Genomic DNA, 9855 nt, shown 5'->3' with positions numbered 1-9855 from the left:
TCACAGTGCTTGTGTTCAAGTAACCATTATTTTACCTAATAATGCCCACAAAGTGGAAGAGAAGTGATGCTGGCAATTCTGATATGTCAAAGAGAAGTCTCAATGTGTTACCTTTAAATGAAAAGTGAAAGTTCTTGACTTAAGAAGGAAAGAAAACAATCATGCTTTAGTTGCTAAGAAGACCTACCGTAAGAGGGAATCTTCTGTTTGTGAAATTGTGAAAAAGAAAAAAGAAAATCTGTGCTAGTTTGGCTGTTGCCCCTCAAACTGCAAAAGGTGTGGCCACAGTGTCTGGTAAGTGCTTAGTTAAGATGTAAAAAACATTAAATTTGGTTGTGGAAGGTATGGACACCCATGGATAGTACAGGGTTTGGTACTATCTATGGTTCAGGCATCCTGTGGGGGGTCTTAAAACTCCACATGAAAATTTAAAACGTAAGTCTAGCTTATCTTATTTTCTAGTCAACTGAAAAAATATTTTAAATTTATTTTTAAATTGAAATGTAATTGGCTATACATATTTATGGGGTAAAGAGTTGATTATCAGTATTTGTGTATAATGTGTGATGATCGAATCAATATTATTAACATGTTCATCATTACAAGTTATAATTATTCTTTGTGTCCCTTATCTAATTTCTCTCTAAACTCCTTCCCATTCTCCCTTTCCCACCCTTAGTAACCATAGGCCTGTTCTCGCCTTCTGTAATTTCAATGTATTATTGTGATATTTCTTCCTTCCTTCCTTCCTTCCTTCCTTCCTTCCTTCCTTCCTTCCTTCCTTTCTTTCTTTCCTTACAAATGAGGGCATCCAGTGTTTCTCTTTCTCTGCCTGGCTTATTTCACTTAACATAATTTTCTCCAAGCTCATCCATGTTGCTGCAAACAGAATTTAATTCTTTTTTATGTCTGATAAGTATTCCATTGTTTTTATATACCACACACCTATTGATAGAATTACTATATGATCTAGCAATCCCACTTCTGGGATGTACACAAAGAAGTGAAAATCCTCAAGCCGAAGGGATACTTACACTTTCACATTCATCGCAGGTCTATTTACAATAACCAAGATACAGAACCAAACTAAAAGTCCATTGAGAGATGACTGGATAAGGAAAATTTGACACATATGCATTTTAAAATTAAATAATTTTGACAAAGTTTTTTTCGCATTTTTATTCAATGCACTCTTACGATGTAAGAGTGGTTGCTCTCACTTCAGTGATTGTGAACACTAAATAAATGTATTTCATGCATAATGTAGCAAATTTAGGAATACTACTCAGGTGTGTACTTTCCACTATAACCATTTTGTGTTTAAATATTTCTATATTTATTTATCTTTGTGAATTTTAGATAATGTAACATGAGAACAAGTGGTAGAAAATGTAACTGAAAATGAATGAGAACATAAACCATGTTGGCAGACTATTGTTTAATACATGACAAATTTAGCCAAAATGAATGAAATCATTTATTCCCTTTACTTATACAGCAAAATGTATACACATGTGTCCAAATTCTTCATCACTGCCTATTCTATTACTACCCAGGAAATGATGTTGCACTTCGAAGAAAGAAACATGAGAATGTAGTTGTTTGGACTCTATTTTCAAAGGATATTGCTTTTATAAACTATCCATGTAACTGAAATGGAAGGATTGTCATCAGAAGTGAATGTGTACAGTATTGAGTTGAAGAATGTAACCGAAGTCACCATGTTTATATTGACATGCTTCACAGGTGATTTTGAGCTGCAAGTCTTCCTATTTTTTCTATTTCTTGCAATCTATTTTTTTTTACTCTAGTAGGAAATTTAGGACTGGTTGTATTTGTCATTAAGGATTCCAGGCTCCACAACCCCATGTACTATTTTCTGAGTGTTTTGTCAGTCTTGGATGCCTACTGTTCTACAGTTGTTACACCAAAAATGTTGGTCAATTTCCTGGCAGAGAATAAGTCCATTTCAGTATCTGGATGTGCAGCACAGATGTTTCTCTTTGTTACTTTAGGAACCATGGGATGCTTTCTCTTGGCTGCAATGGCTTATGATCGCTGCATAGCCATCTACAACCCACTTCTGTATTCAGTGAACATGTCTCCCAGAGTCTATGTGCCACTCATGGTTGCTTCCTCTATCAGTGGCATTTTACCTGCTACTGTACACACAGTCGCCCCATTCAGCCTGTCCTTCTGTGGATCCTATGAAATTAAGCATGTTTTTTGTGATATTCCACCTCTTCTCCTGTGGATCCTATGAAATTAAGCATGTCTTTTGTGATATTCCACCTCTTCTTGCTATTTCTTCCTCTGACACTCACACAAACCAGCTTCTCCTCTTGTACTTTGTGGGCTTTATCGAAATAGTCACTATACTGGTCATCCTGATCTCCTATTAATAGTCACTATCCTGATTGTCCTGATATCCTATTGTTGTATTCTTTTGGCTATTCTGAAAATGCGTTCTTCTAAAGGGAGGCAAAAAGTGTTCTCTACATGTGGCTCCCACCTAACCGGAGTGGCAATTTATCATGGAACTATCCTCTTCAGTTACATGAGACCAAGTTCCAGCTATGCTATACTGGGAAGAGACTTCTCAGGAGGGAGGAATGGGGAAGCCATTCTGAACCTGGACCCCCACCACCCATTTTCCCATGTTGTCCAGACAATTCTGAGAGCTGTTCTGGAACATATCTGGACAATGGGGGTCGAAGGACAGTTCAGGCTTTGATGGTACTCTGGTGAGTTCTGTTTTGTAGAGACAGGATCTTAATGCTCAGTATCTGGGCTGTCCTGTGGTCACTTGAGTTGCCTGGTTGAGTCCAAGTCTATTTTTACTATGGAGGAGGCAGGAGAGTCTGGATATTTCCCAGATCCCAGATTCTGAGTCTCAGTATCTTTGGGAAATGCTGGAAATTCTGGATGGGAACCTGGGAAGACCTCTTGCCTGGTGCTGGAATGCTCAATGTGGAGTTCTGGACACATTTATGTTTGGCAGGCAAAGAAGAGCTGGGTTTACCTTCCTGCTTTTTAAAATATTTTTTGATTGTTTATGGATATCCATGTGGTACAAAGCTGACTGTCACCACTAGTGCCCAAGATGTGATGGCCAGATCCATACTATCAGCATGTGCATTACCACAAATTGTGATTATTACCCTTGTCCCTCACCCAAATAATCCCTGACCTCCTTCCCCTTCCTCTCCTCCACTACCCCATCCCACAACCCTAGGGATGCTCTCTCTCTCTCTCTGCAAGTCCAATGCACCACTGTGGTCTTTCCTTCCTTCTTTCTCTTGTAGCTCCCATTTATGAGTGAAGATACACTGTATTTCCCCTCTGTTCCTGGCTTACTTCACTCAACAGGTTTGTCCAAGCTCATCCAGTTGTTATGAAAGGTTGAATTTCATTCTTTTTTTTTTTTTTTTGTGGCAGAGTAGTATTATACAGTGTATATATACCATATTTTTCTTGTCTATTTTTCCATCTATGGACATTTAGGTTGGATTCAACTCTTGGATATTGTAAAAAGAGCTGTGATGAACATGGGAATGCAAGTATTCCTTTGCCATGGTGATTTCCATTCCTTGGGTTTATACCTAGAAGCGGGATTGATGGGTTGTGTGGTAGATCAATCTGTCATTGTTTGAGAAAACTCCACATTGTTTTTCCTTATGGTTATACCAGTTTACATCCCCACAAACAGTATAGGAACTTTCCCTTCTCCCCACATACTTTCCAGCATTTGTTATTCTCCATCTTTTTTTTTATTATAGCTGGCCTAATGGGGGAGAGGTGATACTCAAAGTGGTTTTAATTTGCATGTTCCTGATAATTTGTGACATTGAGCATTCTTTTAAGTGCCTGTTGGCCATTTCTATGTTTTCCTTAGAAAAATGTCTATTCAGTTCCTTTACCCATTTTTTAACTGAGTTATTTTTTATTTACTTATTTATTATTTTTTACTGTATTGTTGGTAGGGTTCCTTGTACATTCTGCATATTAATCCCTTGTCATATGTATAGCTTTAAAATATTTCCTCCCCACTCTGTAGGTTGTAGTTTCACTCTTGATTGTTTCCTTTGCTGTGCAGAAGTTTTTTAGTTTGATATAATCCTCTTTATTTATTTTTCACTTTGTTGCTTGTGCTTTTGGGCTCCTGCTCATAAAGTCTGTGTCCAGTCCTACTTCCTGAAGTGTTTCCCCTATATTTTCCCATAGTAGTTTTATAGTTTCAGGTCTTTTATCCATTTTGAGTTGATATTGGTGTATGGGGAGAGGTGCAGATCTAGTTTCATTCTTGTGCATATGGATAGCTAATTTTCCCAGCACCACTTACTGAAGAGGCAGCGTCATCCCCAATGTATGTTTTTGTTGCCTTTGTCAAAAATCAATTGGCTGTAAGTCTGTGGGCTGACTCTTGGCTCTCTATTTTTTTCCACTGATCCAAATGTCTATTTTTATGCCAGCACCATGCTGTTTTGGTTACTATAGCTTTGTGGTATAATTTGAAATCACATACTGTTATGACTCTGGCTTCAATTTATTTTCATTTTTGCTCAGGATTGCTTTGGCTATTTGAGGTCTTTATTTGTTCCATATGAATATAAGGTTTGTATTGTTTTTCTATTTCTGCAAAGAATGTCATTGGTATTTGATTGGTATTTCATTAAATCTGTAAATCATTTTGGGTAGTATGGATATTTTCACAATGTTTGTTCTTCCACTCCAAGAGCATGGAATGTCTTTCCACCTTTTCATGTCCTCTTTAATTTCTTTCAACAGTGTTTTGTAGTTCTCATTGTAGAGATCTTTTACCTCCTTGGTTAAATTTATTCCTAAGTATTTTGGTATATTGTGCTTGTACTTTTGTTTTTTTCAAGACATTTTTTGATTTCCTGCTTTATTTCTTATTTGATTCATTTGTCATTCAGGAACCTGTTGTTTAATTTCCATGAATTTGCATAGTTTCCAAGATATGTTGACTCCAGAGAGCAATCTCATAATGCTGTTTAAAATTTTAGCAAATCTGAGAAAAATAAACCCCAGAATTCCAAATATTATGTATTGGCTAGTTCCCTTAACTGACAATGTGAATGAAGTGTTCACCAGCTGATAGATAGACCTTTTGAGGGATCACAAGGAATGGTTCGGGCTCTCCTTTCCAGTTTGGCAACGTTACCTAATTTATCTACAAATAATATTTGTACATAGCATTTTGTTTCCTTAGCATACACCTTTTTATTTTATAAACAAAAAATTATAACAGAAAGACAAAATCAGTCTTGAGACTAGTAAACATTTTATAATTATTTTAATGACTCAAAACTCACTTCTTTATAACATGAGTTTAAATGCTTTAATATGAATGAAAATAAATTAAAATATTAAAAGAAAGATGAAATATTTTTTGCGGATTATTTGTCTAAGATAAGGAAGCAAAGTAAGCATCTGAAAAGACACACAGTGAGAATCAGAGTAAATTCTTTTTGTGAATCTTGCATATATCATGATAATGAAATCAATTTCCAAATAGATTTAAAAGTGACTCTTACAGGAAAGTGTGTTCATTCCTCAGAATTTTAGGAGCTACTTTTTTGGTGTGGATAAAGAAGATACTCTTGCTTCTATTATATTTTTGATGAACTTTGGGAAGGACAATTCTATTCATTGAAAACTTAGTGATGCTGAGACAGGCTAATTTGGAGAGTCAGAAGCCAGCATCAACTATTTAACAATAGGGAGCCTCTGGATTTAAGCCAAATGAGAGGCTTAGTGGTGACTTTCCATAGCAATGCCACCTCAATATGCATGGTGACTGCAACATTACTATTAGTAAGGTTTTCTTGCTCAATGTTTTCCCCGTATTGAAAGCCATTTTATTCAGGTTTAGAGTTGTGTATAATGAGAAGTCAATTCTTATAACATTTACTGTGTTGTGGCAGAAGCCAAAGTCTGATCAAATAATTAAATCTCATTCAGTTTAAATTATAATATAGTTTAATTCCCTAATCCATTATATTTTAAACTATGCTTCTTACATCTCCTCTTTCTTGATCTCTCTCTCTTTCTCTCTCTCTCTCCTGAATTATTCATACTATTCCTTTATTTTTTCTTTCATCTTTGGCCACTAAATAGCAACTCTTTTTGCCTTTTTGTATAAATGGATTTCAATTTTTTAAAATTTCTAATTCATTAATTGTTATTTCAGTTTCATCATGTTCTTTCCCCTACATTATTAGGTTGAGTTTATTGTTCTTTCACTATTGTTCTTTCACTAGGTTCTTAGCACCTAGTATTAACTGCTTGACTTATTTATTTTTGCTACCTGTTAAATAATACTGGAATTTAATTGTTTGCATTATTCATCTGAGTGTCACTTTACTTTCACTTGTATGTATTAATCTGTATTATTCCTATTCTGGTACATTATAAAGTCTGAAGTGTTTTTTTTTACTTCTTATTTGATGAAAAATAACAAGATTATGATTTTCATATTATTTTTATAATTTTGAGTTAAAAGTTATTTTTTTTTTGATTTTTCACATATCAGTTTTAAATTGTATTGCATCATGATCAGAATATATGGCTCCTTTTAGTTAAGCTTTGTAAATTTATTGAAGTTTGTGCATTACATGTAATCAATCGGTATAGGCTCCTCATAGATTCTGGGAAAGAAATATTCAAATGTTGATATGCAAGCCAGACCTTATCAGTTATGGTTTTTATAGATTAAAAATTCTCAGTAGAAGAAAGCAGGAAAATTCAAAACCTAGTCATACACTCATGTTGCAAGGTAAAATGTACTATTAAAATAATAAATAAAGTGGAAAAAAGAACAGGATATGAGGGTTCACTGCCAGGGGCATTTGGAATCAATGAGAGAGAATATCCTCAATTAAAAGTTGATAACTGAGCAAATATTTGAAGGAGAGAAGAATCAGTGATTCAGGTATATGTAAGGAAAGTGTTCCAGTCAAGGGGAACATCAGTGCAAAGGCCCTGTGCAGAGGACGGCCATGTAGCTTGAGGAATAATAAGGAGGACTTCATAGTAAGAGTGTCATTCTGTGGTGGTGGTGGAAGGGGCTGATAAGAGAAAAAACAATGAAGAATCTGTACTGATGGTGACAGGGCTGTGAGGAAAGAGAAGAGACAGTGCATGGAGATATTTGACATTTCTCTCTTAATAAGGAATATTCAGGGAGGTCTTCAGTGATAGGGTCACACTGAAAGAAGTAGAGAGCCATAAAAATACCAGGAGAAAATGGATTCTTGCCAATTAATTAATTACTTTATCCTAATATTTTGTACTTTAATTTAGAAAAATTGTGTAAGCAATAAAATATACTAGATTTTGTGTCTTGGTTCACCCTGCTAATCTTTGGCTCTGTAGAAGAATTTATTACAATTAATAATTATAAACAGATATATTTTCTCTCCCATACTTCATAAGAGAAATATCAACATACGTTCTTTTTTGAAGTACATTGTCTTCTTTTTCTTCTGTTGTCTTTAGCTATTTTTCCATATCTTTTCTACCCATCTTCCCTTATCGCCTGTATTTTGAAAGGCATGTATCCTGTGCAAAATTCTCACTTTTCATACACTACTTTCTCCAATTAACAGACAATAATCTGCAATACATATTTTAATGACCTGTTAGTCTTTATATATGAGTGTAAGAGTGTGGCTGAATCTATATGATATCAAATATCAACTTTATTCTACGTATTTTATTTTCACTGATTAATTTGTTTCTTCAGAAATTCCTGAAATACTTCTTGAAATAAAAGAAGTAGAGGAAAGTTAGCTTATAAATTTTATTTTGGTAGAAACTGTATCTTAAAGGGGTGAAATAGAACACAACCTCAAGGAATGCAGATGCATAACAGGATCATTACAAGGGCATCACACATTCAATGAACTGAATATAAATTAAATATCTTTATTTTGAGTCCTAAAATATCAAATACATTTGAGTGTCTTCACTCAGAATATTAAAAATAGAGGACAATATCTGGAAAAATATCACACATTTTATTACTGCTGGGGACATACTTCCAAAGATCAAGGAGTTAATCATCTGGCATGAGAGAGACCAAGAACTCGAGGAGAGTGAGAGAGAAAGAATGACGGGAGAAAAATAAACATTCATTCTGGAAAGACGGAAAGATTGGTATGACAGCATCTAAAGTGAAGGTGCAGAGAGAGTGACTGACATGCACAGTTAAATCTAATTTGTTTAGACAGTAACACTCTATTTGAGTAACTGAAGGAACTTGATAGTTATGTTAAATGAACTTATTTAGTGCTCCTCAAGTTCACAAGGTTCCTACTTATTCATTCATTCATTGAACAAGCATTTGTTCAATGTAGGCATTTTGACTTGCCTGTCATTAAAGGCACACTTCTTAAGGCCTACTGGAAGATGCAGACATAATAAAACAAGATGTTTCTCAATGTGAGAAACACACAAACACATTTAAAAAAGAGTATAGAGGTATAGAGGTATAGAAAGAAGAGAATAATAAATTTAGGCTCATCTGAGATTTGATGTTTGATAATGAAATGTCATTAGAAAGCTGCTTGTTGTATCCTAATGACTCCTTTCCTTTATTAGGCAGTATTTTTGCTTTTGAAAACTTGGCTATAACAATAATGGTGATTAATTATTTTTTGTCAAATGCATATTCTGTTATGGTGATATGTGATTAAAATACTTGACAATTTGATTATACTGGAAGAAACCATGTGCTGTACAGAAACAAAAAAAAAATAAAAATTGCTTTGACATGTTTAGTTACATATTTACATAAACTTAATTGCTGAGCAATAGGAAAAAAATCATAGACTTTTGTAGATTTAACAGAGCACATTTATTGCTAGGTGCTGTTATTCCACTTGATTGATAGAAGCATTATTTTCAGAAACCGAAAACCATTGTTCACTACATAATACAAAAGTGTCATTTAACAAAGGCTATGTTTGCTTTCTCAACAATTGTGGGAATAATGCTGGTGTTGGACTGAGTGTTTAATGCATGTCTAAGTGAGCAGAACAATAAGCACCATATGGAATGATGAATGAAAATAAGCCGTATGGGGTTCTCAGCACCCTTTTGTTAAAAAGAAAATATAACAGTTAGTACTTTCAAATGGGTATAATGTATTGTGGAAGTTTCCTAAAGGNTATGGCTCCTTTTAGTTAAGCTTTGTAAATTTATTGAAGTTTGTGCATTACATGTAATCAACTGGTGTAGGCTCCTCATAGATTCTGGGAAAGAAATACTCAAATGTTGATATGCAAGCCAGGCCTTAATAGTTATGGTTTTAATAGATTATAAATTCTCAGTAGAAGAAAGCAGGAAAATACAAAAACTAGTCATACACTCATGTTGCAAGGTAAAATGTACTATTAAAATAATAAATAAAGTGGAAAACAGAACAGGATATGAGGGTTCACTGCCAGGGGCATGTGGAATCAATGAGAGAGAATATGGTCAACAGAGACCTCAATTAAAAGTTGATAACTGAGCAAATATTTGAAGGAGAGAAGAATCAGTGATTCAGGTATATGGAAGGAAAGTGTTCCAGTCAAGGGGAACATCAGTGCAAAGGCCTGTGCAGAGGACGGCCATGTAGCTTGAGGAATAATAAGGAGGACTTCATAGTAAGAGTGTCATTCTGTGGTGGTGGAAGGGGCTGATAAGAGAAAAAACAATGAAGAATCTGTACTGATGGTGACAGGGCTGTGAGGAAAGAGAGGAGACAGTGCATGGACATATTTGACGTTTCTCTCTTAAAAAGGAATATTCAGGGAGGTCTTCAGTGATAGGGTCACACTGAAAGAA

At 34.8% G+C, this 9855-nt stretch overlaps 1 pseudogene; it reads left to right on the top strand.

The window, feature by feature from the left end:
- The first annotated feature begins 1655 nt into the window (after positions 1-1655).
- Positions 1656-2734, top strand: LOC103581853 (annotated as a pseudogene).
- The last annotated feature ends 7121 nt before the right edge of the window (positions 2735-9855 follow it).

The sequence above is a fragment of the Galeopterus variegatus genome, unplaced genomic scaffold (assembly GCF_000696425.1).
Source record: "Galeopterus variegatus unplaced genomic scaffold, G_variegatus-3.0.2 Scaffold14110, whole genome shotgun sequence".
Classification (NCBI taxonomy): domain Eukaryota; kingdom Metazoa; phylum Chordata; class Mammalia; order Dermoptera; family Cynocephalidae; genus Galeopterus; species Galeopterus variegatus.
The sequence above is the reverse complement of the archived record's forward strand: the minus strand, read 5'-3'. Positions and strand labels throughout refer to the sequence as shown.